At 47.0% G+C, this 14,954-nt stretch overlaps 1 non-coding gene across 1 annotated transcript; it reads right to left on the bottom strand.

Annotated features, from left to right (window-relative positions):
• Positions 1–12,912: 12,912 nt before the first annotated feature.
• Positions 12,913–12,986, bottom strand: TRNAS-AGA (transfer RNA serine (anticodon AGA)). The gene has a single exon. It is a non-coding gene; the product is annotated as a tRNA-Ser (tRNA).
• Between the last annotated feature and the right edge of the window lie 1,968 nt (positions 12,987–14,954).

Genomic DNA, 14,954 nt, shown 5'->3' with positions numbered 1-14,954 from the left:
AGGAGTTGTGCCACAATATTTGTGGAATGAGTGAATACAGATCCACCAGTGTCCCCATGACATAAGAGAACAAAATGCTGTGGGTCTCTCTTTCTCTCCATCTCTCGCCATGTTCTGGGACTTGAACCAGGTCTGCCTTTCTGTGTTTTCTCCATAACCCCATTTACACTGGAGGGAAATTAAGGCAGATTTCTGCCTTTTTTTTTCCCCAGAACTGAAGCAAAATGCAGCTTCCAACAGAAAGAAACATGACCATGGGGATGTCAAAACAGCCACCTTGGATGCTTTCTAGCTGGGGAGAAGGGACTTCTGAGAACATGATGGAACAGTTGCACTAAGCATTCATTAGACACTGCATACTTTCCCATCTGCTGGCAAATTGTCCCGAAACAATTAGGGAATAAAGGAATTTTCAGATGAAAAGGATTTTCAAGGGTATTGGAGGAGGTATGCTGAATCCAACCTAGAGGACCCACTGAGAATATGGAACCACTAGCTGATCATGTGGGTTAAGTCTCTTTGAGAGTCACCCAACAGGTACACAGGGGCATCCGTGTAACAGCTCCCACCTGTACCTGAAGTCAGACATAAACACTGTGGTCTGACTGAGGGAATTCTTTTCTATTTCTCACTGATGTTTTCTTTATTTGGAGGTAAGGATGGGATGGCTGTGGGGTGCAATAAAAGAAATCTGGGGTTTGAGACCCATTTGATCAGGATTCATGCTCTTTGTAATAACCAGAAGTGATTTGCAGGTTATTAGGGTCATTAAATTCTCACCTTTGGGGCACTGCCCCCATGGCCAATGCCAGCCTGGTCATGGATCTCGACCTGACCAGAGGACCTTCCTCCATGGACTTCCCCTGGAGGAAAGATCCTTCAGCTCCAAGATCACCTCCTCTGAGAGGCCTTCCCTGATTGCCTTAGCTAAGAGGGCTGCCCCTGCCCCGCCCAGCAGTTACCCTCTATGACATCAGCCTGTTGTACTGAGCACTGTGGCTGTCAGCAATCATACCACATGCTGTTCTTTGCTTTCTGACTTGTTGGTCTCTTGGTCTCCCCAGCTAGGCCTTTAGGACATGAAGGCAGGATGCTGTCTGGCTAGTTTGTCCTGGATCCCCAGGCCCAGAAGGCTGCCAGGCTCAGAGTAGACACTAAGAGGCTGTTAAAAGAATGAACAGTAATAATAACAGTAATAGTAACGCTAACTCGTATTAACTGCCTGCTAACTATGTACCAAGCAGGCCTCTTAGCTTCTTTCAGACATTAAATCACTGAACCTTCATAGTATCGTGAGGTAGATACCTTGATTATGCCGCTTTGCAAAGGCTGTTCCCTTTGCCTGGAATGCTCTTCCCCCCTCCCCCTGCCCCCAATAGCCACAGGACTCTCCCCGGCCTTCATTCAGGACTCTGCTCAAATATCACCAACTCAGAGGCCTTCCCAGCACCTCTGAGTTGCTGTGAGGGGTTGAATCGTGTCCCCCTAGCCCAAGAAATATGTTGAAACCGTGCCCACCCCCAACAGGAGCTCAGAATGTGGCCTTTTGGGAAAGAGGATCTTTACAGAAGTAGTCAGGTTAATCTGCAGTCATCCAGATGGGCCCTCACCCAGCAAGACGGGTGTCCTTGTACAAAAGGGACACTTGGACAGACAGGCACAGAGGGAAGACGACATGAAGACACACAGGGAGGAGGCCTTGTGGAGATGGAGGATCACACGGAGGCTTCTGCAAGCCCCGGAACGCCAAGAGAGCCTGCACACCACCAGCGCCGGAGGAGGCAAGGAAGGAGCCCCCTGCAGGTCTCAGACGGATGGATCATGTCCATCCCTGCCGACACCTTGACTTCAGACTTCTGCCCTCTAGAACCGAGAGACCATAAATCTCTGCGGTTTGAAGCCCGTTTGTGGCACTCCGTTCCAGGAGCACAGGAAACCGGGACACCTGCTTTCTTTCTCTTCCTCCCACTGATCAGCTCCTGCCCTGGATCCATTCGTCACTCTTTTGACTCCCTGCACCGCCCTGGGATGCAGGTGTCTCAAGGCCAAGGTCTAATGTTCATGCATCTGTTGCAAAGCCTGGCGTTTATCTGTTCCTTCAAGAGGCCTTTATTGGAGGGTAAGTAAAGCTCCGCGGTAGAGCACATGCTTAGCTTGCATGAGGTCCTGGGCTCAATCCCCAGTACCTCCATTAAAATATATATATATGTTTAAAAAAAAGCATTTATTGAGCACCTACTATCTGCTGGAGATACGACAGTGAATGTGACAGACAAAAACCCTTGGCTTTTTGAAGCTTATGGTCTCGTAAGAAGAGAGATAAGAAACAGGAAGTGGTGGGGAGAGCTTCAGAGAAAACTCTAGCGGGAAGGGAAATGGGGAGTTTGGGGTGAGCGGCAGTGATAATCAGGGTGGTCAGAGGCCTGGATAAGGAGGTGACAGCTGAGTGGAGACCTGAAGAGATTAGGGAGGAGGCCTGGGGGTGTCTAGGGGGTGCATTACATGTAGGGCCTTGGCGATTTTGCCCCCTGGAGGACATGTGGAAATCTCCGGAGATGTGGAGATGCTAGGGGCAGCTAGTGGGCAGCGGCCAGGAATGCTGCTGCCCGTCCAGCCCCCCACAACAGAATTAACTGGCCCCAAACCCAAACGTCCTTAGCATGAAGCTGAGAAGCCCAGAGGTACAGGGAAGAGGAAGCTCCGCCCTGAGAGCTTCCTGCCTGCTGGGGTGTTGGGTGTTGGAGGAATGCAGCTCAGGGTGCTGGAAGGATTTCCACCAGGGGAGGAGATAGTGGTGGAGGTCAGAGCCCACGGAGGATGGGAGGAACAGGAAGGCCTTTGGGGCCCTTTTAAGGAGCTCAGTTGTTACTCTAAATGAGACGGGAAATCCATGGCAGCTTTTTTTTTTTAAGTTTTTTTCTTAATATATATTTTTTTCTTCTCTTTTTATTTTTTTTTCTTTTATTGAGGAGGGGAATTAGGTTTACTTATTTATTTACTAATGGAGGTACTGGGGATTGAACCCAGGACCTTGTGCATGCCAAGCAGTCGCTCTACCACTGAGCTCTGAACAGACACACAGACTGACTTGCTCTGAATGATGATCTGTGGCTGTGGGCCTGAAAGCAGGCCTAATGACAGGGGCAAGGGTATGAGGGAGACCAGTGGGGAGGCTGCTAGAATATTCCAGGCTCCAGGTGAAGGTGGCTCAGACTGGAGCAGAGATTGTGGGGTGAAGAGAAGTGGTGAGATTCTAGATCTGCTTGGGAAGTCCAGCAGACAGTGTTCGTGTCGGGCAGGAGAGGCATGGGTGGCTTCAAGGGTTTTTGGCCTGAGCAGTTGGTGGCAGCTGTGATGGGGCTGGTATGGGAGGAGCAGCTTGGGGGAGGACGGGAGAGGGGACGAGGGACTATGTCACCCAGGTGCAGGCGTCAAGCAAGCATTTGGGTAGAGGAGCACAGGGGGGCAGTTTGGGCTGAAGGCATAAAAGTGGGAGGAGGCATCGGCATGCAGATGGTACTTAAGACCATGATGGAGGATGAGATCACCTGGAACTGGAGGTTCCAGAGACAGGTCCAAGAGCCAGTCCCTGGGGCTCTCCACAATTGGAACCTTTGGCTCTGACAGTGATCCAACAAAGATGCCAAGAAGTCTCTGGTGAGGTGGGAGGAGAATCAAGAAAGAGGGGCTTCCTAGAACCCTAGGGCAGAAAGTGTGTGAAGGAGGAAGGAGTGAGCCACCTCATCAGATACTCCTGACGGGTCAAGTTGGCCGAGGCCTGAGAATTGCCCACCAATTGGACTTAGAAACACGGCGTCACAGGTGACTGTCATGCAGAAGCCCCTTGATAAATCTTGGTTGATGGAATGTCTCAAATGTTCTCCAAAGATTGCCACTTCTTGCCATGCAAAAGCAGCAGAGGAAGAGATGTGGGTTCATGCCTGGCTCAGGCTTTCTCTGTGTGACCTTGGACAAGTTCCTGCCTGCCCCAGTTACCCCCCAACACGGTCAGGGTAGATGAGCTCACAGTAAGTAAAGAGGCTCTCAGCCTCATAAACTGTGAAATGTCTTATATGGGCGATTGTTGCCGACTGAGCACTTCTGTAAAGACACCACCACCGAAATCAACTCTCAAGGTCGCTCAGCTCCTGCTGACATCACCCAGCAGAGAACAGATTGAGAAATCTCAACCTTTCAAGAACGGCACATGCTGTTAGCGTGAGGTCCAAAACCTTCGCGCTTCCTGACCAAGATGTAATGCATATATTACATTAATCGAAATGATTTTGAATAGGAAATGAATGCACATAGGAAAGAATTAAAATATAGAAAGTTATCCAGGAGTAATGGAAGTCTCCTTCCCAACCCTGATCCTTTGATGCCCTCCCCAGGGGCAATGACTAGGACCAGTTAGCAGAAAGCTCCTGCATGGCTACATCTGCAAGCACGGTACCTTCCCTCCCTTTTTTCTGTTGACACAAATAGTGGCATGTCACCTGCTCTGCTCCTTGCTTTTTGCACTCATCCGTCTGTCTTGGAGAACTGCTCCCTCTCCATAGCCATAGACCTGTTTTATTCTTCTTTTTTTTTCTTTGTCAAATGGAGGTACTGGGAATTGAACCAAGTATCTCGTGCATGCTCAAAATGCACTCTACCAACTAAGCTATACCCCCACACACACCCCCTGTGTTATTCTTTTTAAGTGGCTGAGGAGTAGTATCCATTGGCAGCTGTATCGTAATTTATTTAACCATCTCCCATTGACGGACATCTGGGTTGTTTCCAGTCTCTGTTACAAACAATGCAACAATAAACATCGTTATTCATCTGTCTTGGGCAAGAGTTATCCACAGGGAACATTCCTAGAGTGGAACTGCTGGTCTCGGTGTATTTCAGCTTTGGTGTAAATACGGGGGTGTGTGTGTCTTTAAAATGTGATGTTTTTGCCACATTACTGATGTGCACGCTTCTAGCTTCTCAGCTTCTAGCTTCTCAATGGTATAAGAGAAGGCACATGGAGCACATGGAGCACATGGAGGCAATGGTTTGGGAGTCTCCTTTTGTGTATGCTGGGGTGGGGGCAGATTTGGAGTGACTATCCCTGAGACCTGAGATGGCCGGGTACTTCCGGAGGAAGTCTTCAACCAGGGGCTGGACATTCTAAGGAGCAGATGCTCCTTCTTCTGACAGAGCTGGGGTGGGCCTGCTGGGAAGACAGCAGGAGATATTAGCTGACTAGATATGTATCAGAGCTACACTGTATTAGCTCAGTGCTCTGCCCTTAGGGTATGCAAAGAGATATTCCTCAAAAAAAAAAAAAAAAAAAAAAAAAAAAAAAAAAACCAACTGGGAGGAGGTGAAGTCAAAAGTTAATATGAGAACTAAATTAAAAGCTAGAGAAATGGGGGTGGGGGTAGAGCTCAGTGGTAGAGCGCACGCTTAGCATGCTCAAGGTCCCAGGTTCAATCCCTAGTACTGCCATTAAAAAACTATTAGTTTCTAAAAATAAATTTAAAAATTAAAAACAAACAAACATGAGTCTAGCTTCTCAGTACCCTCCCTGCTCCCCATGGTAACACAGTCTACACCATCTCCAGGACAAGTCACCTCATCAGGTCCTTTTTCTGCTCAGAATCTGCCTGGAGCTCCCACCCCACTCAGTGTGAAGTTAAATCTTTACCACGACTTGGCAGTGACGGAAATGTTTTAGAACAGGACAGACATGGTAGGTGTTGAGTTTCGCCTCAGTCAATTACTGGCCAAAATATTTTGAAAGCTGGCTGCAGTCTGGCTAAAATACTAAGATTTTGCAGTGTAAAAGGGGGGCCACTGAATCTGTAACCCTAAAGAGCCCCAGACAATAACAAATCCGCTTAAGAAGGACGTCTGTACCAGTTAAGAAACAAGGCCCTCAGGCCCCATCTCTCTGAACTCCTCTCCTTCCCACCCTCCCCAGCTCACACACTCCCACCACTTTGTGCATCTCTTCTTTCTTCACATGGAAATCCTGCAGCCTCAGGGCCTTTGCACTTGCCACTTGCTCTCCTTGGATTGCTCTTCCCTCACATACTTCTAGGCACTCTCCCTCCTTTCATTCAAGTCATTGCCCAGTATCACCTCCCTGACTACTCTGTTTAAAGTTGCACCCCTAGCTCAACTCAATCATATGCTTACTGAGTTTCATTTATGCCTACAAGTTTACATTGTGTATTGCCAATCACTGTAAAATGGTGTATTATTTTTCATAAGATACAGTTTCTTTTGCTTTTGTAAAACTGTGAAAGTCTAGGCATTTAAATTTTTCTAATAGATGTGAAAAGTTATTTTCAAGTTTTTGGTTTCTGAGGATTCTGTAAACAGCCGCAACAAATCTAAACAAATTTTTACATGTATTTCAGGCTACAGTGTAAGCCAACATCCCTCCCTGCTCCTGTGCTGAGCAAGTCTGGGAGCTGAAGGTGAGCTACCTGCTTCAGGAAATACTTGCTCCTGGCATATAAAACTGAACACATTAAACTAGCGTACTTATCAAGGTCAAGACTCACCCTTCCTTTGCTGTGCCCACCAGTCCAGAGTTATTATGTCGAACTCTGCCAATTCTACCCAGTTCCCTGTCTTGCAAGACTTGTCTTGAAATCACCCATTGAAGGTCCTCAAACCCCGTAAGTCTCCTACCCTGACTTCTACCTCCTGAGATTCTACTGACTCTCCCAACATGCTTTTGCTTGAACAACAGGTTTGGTGCTTTATTTTGAGGAGTCAAGAGCTGACATTAGAGCAATCTGGCTTTTACCCTAATGAATCCATTTCCTGAGGGAGAAGGAAACTTACATGGGCAAGTCGATGCTGATGTCAGCACATGAAGCTTAAGTCATACCCTGTAAAATTGCCCTGGGAAACCCTTCCTGGTACCATAGTTGAAAGTCCATACTATCTCTCAGTTGGTCCAACCTTTCCAGCTCCCCCTCTTCCATTAGAACAAAATAACTGCTTCTTTGAGCTCTAGATAAAACAGTTGTTTAGAGGGAAACTGTATGCAAATATGCATCTTTAATTGCTAGAATCACAGTTACTATAAGGAATGGACTGGGGTGACCAACTCTCAGTTGGCTGGCGATTGTCCCTGTTTTTTTTATTTTTTATTTATTTATTTTTTTAATGGAAGTCCTGGGGATTGAACCCAGGACCTCATGCGTGCTAAGCAAGAGCGCTCTACCACTGAACTGTACTCAAACCCCATCCCAGTTTTTTTAAAACTGAAAATCCTGCATCCTGAGAACCCCTTGGTCCCAGGCAAATGGAATCCTAAAACACAGCTGCCCCAGGAGAGGCACACTGGGACCAAGGCTGACCTGGGGACCAGTGGGGACAAGTGCCCAGCACTCCCTTCCTCAGATCCTCACATGCTCCAGCTCCAGTGGGTTGTGGATAGACTCAGCTATAAAATGTAAATTAGTGTAGAAAGGGTGGAAGATTCATGGGAGGATGCACAGGAAACTGACAACAGAGGTTGCTTGTGGGGATGAGAGCCTGGCCCGTGGGTTTCAAGGGAAGAAGAGAGATTTCACTAGTAGCTCTTTTGAACCCTTTCATTTTTGTACTATGTAAACGTATTACCTATTTAAGAAAACACACCCATTTAGAAATAAAATGTTATTTAACACACTTAGATTTCTTTGCAGAGTGTGCAGACTTATGTGTTTGGGTAAATTAAAGGGATTTAGAATGAGGATCCTAACCTTGTCTCCATGACTACACTCAACCTGCATGTGAGTTGTCTGAAGTGATCCGCACTTCTAGAGTGTAGACAGACAGCAGCTATGGGGCCCCTTTGTTCTCTCCGTCCTCCCCTGAAGCCATATCTAAGTACTTAGTAAACTCTTCCTTTATTTGTTCATTTGTTCATTCATTCTAAGGATAGGATAATGTAGACTTTGAAAAGTTTGCCTTAAGGGCCCCCAATTTAAATTTCTCCCAGTGGCTCCACTACAAGCCCCCTGTACATTGCTTATTAATCATTAACTCACCTTCCTGACACACATTTCTATTTTTATATATTAATGTGTTCTCTGCTTAAAGGGAAGAAAATTCTGTTGCTGTAGCAGAATGTGGGCTTTTGAACAAGGCTGCCTTTGCCTGGCCTAGCCACCCCTCCTCCTCCAATCCTTCATTCAGAGTGAGATCTACCCTAGCGACGTAGCAGGCTGCCTCTGGAGCAGGGCTGGGACCAGGGGGAGGCCAGAGAGACCCAGGGCCCCAGATTTAAGGAGGCGCTTGCTCTCAGGCGCCTGTTCCACACTCGCCTGACCCTGAGTGTCAGTGCCTCCTTAAATGCTGCCTTCTGGGTGCCTCCTTGCCCCACCCCAGTCCCAGCCTGCTTTTCCGTCCTGAGCTGCTGAGTCCTGGCTCTGTGACTGACCTGGAGGTGGCCAGGCCCAGTGACATTTAATGTCCCCAAGACTCGGGGTCTTCAGCTATGAATTGGGGGTCTTGCAGAGGATTAGGTGAGATGGTGCTTGTAAGGGGATTTGCACTATGCTTTGCAAACTGCAAATGCTTCACTGTTGGCTGCCCATTTACCCATTCATCCCCAGGGCAAGACCCACGCCAGGAGCTTTCTGTAGTTTCTCTAGTTTCTTTCTCACAAGACACAGGAGAAGCCTGTATCACAATTCTGATTCTACGGATGAGGAAACCAGGCTCTGAACCCACATCTCTCTGTGAGTCCAACATGTCCCTAACTACCCAAAGTTGGAGTCTTTGTTATAAATAGCAAGTTAGGTACTTCTTGGGTGGGGGCTTTCAATCCTCACTGGGTGTCAGTACCACTTGAGGCATTTGTAAAAGCACAGATGCTTTGGGAAATTCTGGATTATTTGGTCTAGGGAGAGGACCATTGATACAGTTTTTAAAGAGCCCCAGCTGATTCTAATGTATAGCCAGTGTTGAGAACAAAAAGCTTTAAACTAGCTCTAAAGAGAACTCCAAGGGGCGGTTCTGAATTTCAGCATCTAATGAGACGCGGGCATGTGTGCATACAGAAACACAAGCTTTGCAGTCGGTAACACAATTTTTTTTCTTAATTCCAGCTTCACTTTCCAAACAGCTGTGATCTCCTTACCTCTCTGAGCCAATTTGAGCACCATTAGAATAACCTTCAGGATTTATTAAACACTGAAAGACCCACTCCGTAGTTTAATCACAAGGTCTAGGTTGGGAGGGAGAATTTGGATTTCTAATAAGTCCCCAGGTGCTGCTGCTGGTTCAGGGAACACGATTTGAGAACCACTGTTCTGAGTTGATTGTCATGGTCATGGACAAATCCAGCTCAGGGCACCATCTCCCACCTCAGATCAATCCTTGGCACCTGGAAGGTGTATTTCATTCCATCCTTGTAGCAATGGGGTCCCTTGATTGCCGGTATTTTATGGAGGAGGTAACCCAGTCTCCCAAATGTGAAGTGACTTGGCCAAGGTCACACAGCCAGAAAGTTGCCAAAGTCTGGGTTTGAACGCTGGTTTATATCATTAAAGGCAAGACAGAATCTGGGCCATCAACTTCTTTCCTGGCATCAAAGCAAACTCTCCCACCAGCTGCTGGAGAGCTCGCATCCCCATCCGCGCGCCTTACACCCAAAATCCTCCTGGCTTTTTAATTCTTTCAGCTGCTTGCAGAGCAGGCGGCGCTGAACTCCGTGGAGGAATGGCGCCCCCTGGTGGCTGTTTGGAGAGCCACGTTCCGCTGCCCTGGCGGGGCGCTCTGTCTTCTGAGTGAGTCACAGGCATTCTTGGGCCCCACTGCTAACACGGAAAATATTATTCAGTTCATTCCATCCTCAGAAAGAACTCAGGGTGTTGAAAGGGGGTGGGGACTTCAGGGCTGAGGAATGTAGAGGAAGGGCGGTGGACTGGGCCCTGGGATCTCAGGGGGCTGGGGTAAAATGGTGAAGATGGTGAAAGCGGCTGAGAACAATCGGGACTTTGACCTTTTGACCTTCCCCGAGACTCCTGCCGAGGAACTTCCAGGACTAAATCTCCTGGGGTTGTTATCAAAGTCTGGCGTGTTCCCTTGAAGGCCAGTGTCCACTGCTTGGTCTGGTCCATTTGCTCATTCATTTATTCATTTAACAGATTCTTTTTTGAGTGCCTGCTGTGTGCCAGCACTGTTCTAGGTGCTGGGGATACAGAAATACACAGAACAGACAGAATCCCTGCCTTCATGGATGCCCTCCTGCTCTAGAACGATCAGAGAATAAATGAATGAATGAATGAGTGAGTGAAACACGTGGAGAAAAATAAGGATGGGGAATGGAGCCCTCACTGAGAAGGTGACACTTAAGCAAAAACATAAGGGAGGAGAGAGAAAGAAAGTGGCAGATATCTGGGGAAAGAATGTTCCAGGAGGTGAAAATGGTAAGAGCAAAGGCCCTGGGGCAGGGCAAGCAGGTATGTTTGAGGACCTAGTTCTTGATCATAGATTGGGATATTTTTTTTTTCGTAGTCAGGAACCACTTGCCCAGTTATGAACAAAATGGTTGTCACTTAATTCCAAAACTTAAATACATATTTCAGTCCGATCAGGGTGGGTTGAGGAGCGAACAGGAGGAGAGAAAGGGGGAGAGAGGAACTATAAACAAGTCTTTGAGAAAGTTTACCAAAAAAGGGAGCAGAGAAGGGGGGAAGATACAGCTCTGTGGTAGAGTGCATGCTTAGCATGCACGAGGTCCTAGATTCATTCCCCAGTGCCTCCATTAAAAAAATATATACACATAAACATGTAAATAGACCTAACTTACCCCCTCACCCCCCAAAAAAGGGAGCAGAGAAATGGTGCAGTCCCTGGGAATGACATCCAGGAAGGGGTCCAAGTGGATGAGAAGTAGGCTCGTGTGCATGTCAACCTTGGTTGACCCGAGGATTTGGGTCCTGGATCCTGTCCTCCTCGACAATCTTGTTTAGTGCCAAGATTTGAAATGGCATCTTGATGTTGATGACTTCCCCATTTGTGTCTCTAATTTATGTCCCCTAAGCATGTCCAAATCTACAGACTGGTATCTCCGATCATTGTCGGTTATCTAAAATAGAATGCTTGACTGCCTCCTGCTCCACCAAACTTGCCCCCTTCCATTTGGCTTTGATAAGCACAGAAGTGAGGCCTAGTCTTTGTTCTCTCTTCCTCCCACTCCACATCCGGGAGTGGCAAGCCCTGTGGGCTCCCGCTACCCCCCATCTCTCAGTCCCCCTACCTCCGCTCTTGCCCCACTGCAGTCAATTTCTTACCCAGTAGTCAAGTGGATCTGAAAAAGTAAGTCAAATAGTTCCAGATCCCTGCTTAAAATTCTCCATTGCTTTTCCATAACAACCAGAATAAAACCTCTTTTCCATTGGCCTCCAAGATCTTGCATGACCTCACGCTGGCCTCTGATTGCATTTCATCCATTCTCTGCCCCACCTTGTGTTTCTCAAAGATTCCCTGCCAAGGGAATTTTCCTTGACATACTGTCCTCCAGTGTCATAGGGCTGGCTCCTTCCCCTCCTCCATTCTCAGCTTCAGTGTCACCTCTCGAGAAGCTTCCCCTGATGCCCATTCTGAAGTGACCTCCCCAGCAGATGCTCTTGTGCAGACACAGCCTCCCTGCCCCATAAACCACAATTCATCTCCTCTGCACCAGTGTTCTCTAGTTCCTACCACCTGGTGTCCAGGACTAGCCCCGGATCCTGGTTTTCCAGGAGCCTGGTTCTTCAGGCTTTCTTTTGAGTCAACAAACTCTCCCATAGCCTACCAATACTTTCCTTATTTTTCACTTAATTGAGCCAGAGGTGCAACTAGAGAGCTGTAAGGGGGTATAGCCTCCACTATTAGGATTCCAAGAGAATTCGTTGAACTGTACCTGAGAAATGCTTTAGATCAACAGCTGTACAAAGACCAAAGGAAAACAGTAGATTAAACAAGAGAGATTTTTATTTCTCACTTAATAGGCCCTATGTAAGGAGTCCAGGGCTGTCTGGGTGGCTCTGCCTTGTCTTGCTCAGTATCATCAACATGTGGCTTCCGCCTTATGGGGCCAAATGGCTGTTTCAGGTCCCAAGAGGGAAGACAGAGGGAGTGTGCTCTCCTTTTTAAGGTCTTGATCCAGGAAGTTGCATATATTACTTCTGCTCCCATCCCATTGGCTGGAACCTTGTCACATGATCACACCTAGCTGCAAGGAAAGCTGGGAAATGTAGTCTTTCACTGGGCAGCCCTGTGCTTCCTTCCAGTCACATTCTGCAAGGAAAACCCTATTCTGATTACTAAGAGTGTAGCCATACATTTTACATTTACACAAGTAGTCTTGTGTTCTAGAGTGGGTTTTTTTTCATTGTTTTTAAGGTCTGTTCACATCCCTGTGCACACCTAATGCATGCCTTTAATAATTCCCCCTACTCTGTGCATTGGCCACATTTTAGCAATGCATTCTCCTAGCAATGGGCCCTCATCCCTGCCTCCACCTCTGCACCTGTCATTGCAATGGGCATCTTTGTGCATGTCCCCTGCGGACTGAACGAGCAGCTCTGTGGGAGCTATACTCAGGAGAGGAGATACCAGGTCACAGGGTGTGTGGGTGGCAAGTATGGCCAGGCTGCTGTCCAGCATCGCTGCTCCCAGTCTTCCGTCCTACCAGCAGCCATGGGGGTTTCTACCCAAAAGGTATTTTATTCATTTTTGTTACATACATAGTTGGACATCCATTGTTTTTGCATGGATACATCTTTTTCTGGTCACTGCACCCAAGTGTTTTTTGGGGGAAGTACCTCCAATCTTTTTTAAAAGTTATCTCTCTCACCACTTAGGAAATTCCTAGGTTTTTTTTTTTTTTTTTTTTTTTTGATGAGTTTGCTTTCTTCTTCTTCTTCTTCTTCTTTTTTTTAATGGAGGTACTGGGGATTGAACCCAGGACCTGGTGCATTCTAAGCACGTGCTCTACCACTGAGCTATTATCCTCCCCCACCTTCAGTCTTAATCCCTGTGATTCAGATGGGACTGACTTTGCTCCCTCACTTCCTGGTCTGACCATGTGACTGAGCACTGGCCAGTCAACATGTTAATCTCTCAATCAATCAAGTAAAGGCACCTGAGTCAAGCTGGGCCAAATTAGAGCCAACTCGGAACTTTAACTGGAACTGTTGGGAAAATGCCCTCTCTTTCCCTGCAGGTGGCTAAGCTGGTAAGTCTGGAGCTGTTGGAGGCCATGATTTCTACTATTTGAAGGGGGAAGCCACTTCACGGGGGGAGCCTTCACAGAAGAAAGCATAACTGAGGGGTGAAGGCTAGATACAGATGCTGTAGCTTATGCCGCTGGAACCAACCGTGCCTGAAGCCGATTTGCACTGAAGCTCACAGTTACATAAGCCAATAAATTCTTCCTCTGTTGAAGCCAATTTGAGTTAGGCTTAGGTTCTCACAGCCAAAATAATTCACTCATAGCCCTTACCCCACCCATTCTGCCGCCCAGCACGGTCGGTCACAGAACGAATGTTTATTGAATGAATGAGTGAGTCCATGTGTGGGAATAAATGGGACATGAGAAACAGCTCCCATGAGCTCTCCAAGAGTTTAGATGAGGTAGTACTACTGGGAAGGCCCATAAATAAGAAAATTGGCTTTTAAAAATTTCCTTTTGCTAAATTCAGATTCTAAAGCTAAAAAGACATATGTACGCTCATACACTGCAGTTCAGTTTTTGCTCTTATGAGGATGACAATCAGGTCATCCTCATAAGAGGATGGTAACTTAAAACCCAGCCACATTCCCCCTCGAGGGCTGGAGACCAGACAAGCAGGCACAAGACTGTCTCTCTTCCGTAGCCTTCCAGGGATGTTTTCCTTTGTGCTTCTTTTTATGAAAAGTGGCTTGACATTGGTACTAACAAAACCCCAAGACTAAGCACATCAGCACCACCCATCTGACAGTGATTTGAGCTACAAATAAAATTTGATGTTTCTGTCTTTGAATTTTTAATTCATAAAAAAGTAATATGTGTATCTGATTTTTAAATCACCAAAGGTCAAGCAGGACAGAAGGCAGTGTCCTTTCCGGCTCCAACCCAGGCCTCAGTTGGCTTCTCTAGAAGCAGGCACATTGCCAGTTTCTCTTGTCACTTTCTAGAGATTCGCTGCAGGGACAGCTTCTATCAGCTAAGCCAACTGCAAGCAACAGAGACTCCAACTGCAAAGGGGTTTCTTCGTAGGCTGTGGGGAGCTTATAGAGTCAGTAAGAAGGGTAAAAACTGGCAGGAGATGAGGGAGGATAAACATGGAAGATTCTGCCCAGGTCAATGTTGCTGCCACGATTGTACACATCTACAGCCGGACCCTGGCCCTGGCTGAGCACACAGCCGCTGATTCCTGGGAAGCAAGGGAAATCCAAACTCTCTGTACATTTATTTTGGCATTATTGGCTCAAGAACTGAAACTCTTGGGCAGGAACATCTGGTTGCCCGGTGGTGGGGAGAAGTTCTCTTTATTTACAAGTTTGGGAAATCTTGCTAAATTTCCTTCCAAGAGATTGTTTCAGCCTACACTTCTAACAACAGTCCAGAAGAATTTATGTTGCCCCAATGGTGCCAAAAGGGCATAAAGAATAAGATTCGGAACAGATAGTGGGTGAGTCTTTGCATACTCCGTGGTATTGTGAAAGAGATTAAAACCATCTAACGGTTGTTAGTCCAAATCCCTACAGAATTTGGAGATCCTTTTATAGTCCTGACTAAGAGGACAAAAAAGCCACCTGGATGATACAAATGTAACTGGCCCCCCATGGCACTTAGGTGAGCCCTTTGACGATCAGCCTCTGTGATGGAGGGGGCTGTCTGATTTGTTTTTCTCTCTATTTTTAAGCCTTGGATTTCAATTCATTAAAAAAGAAATCCTGGAGGTGCCAACTCTCAAGGAGCCCGTTAAGATCTGTCTTTC

The sequence above is a fragment of the Camelus dromedarius genome, chromosome 18 (genome assembly GCF_036321535.1).
Source record: "Camelus dromedarius isolate mCamDro1 chromosome 18, mCamDro1.pat, whole genome shotgun sequence".
NCBI classification, from domain to species: Eukaryota; Metazoa; Chordata; class Mammalia; order Artiodactyla; family Camelidae; genus Camelus; species Camelus dromedarius.
This window is presented reverse-complemented; position numbering and strand designations above follow the sequence as displayed.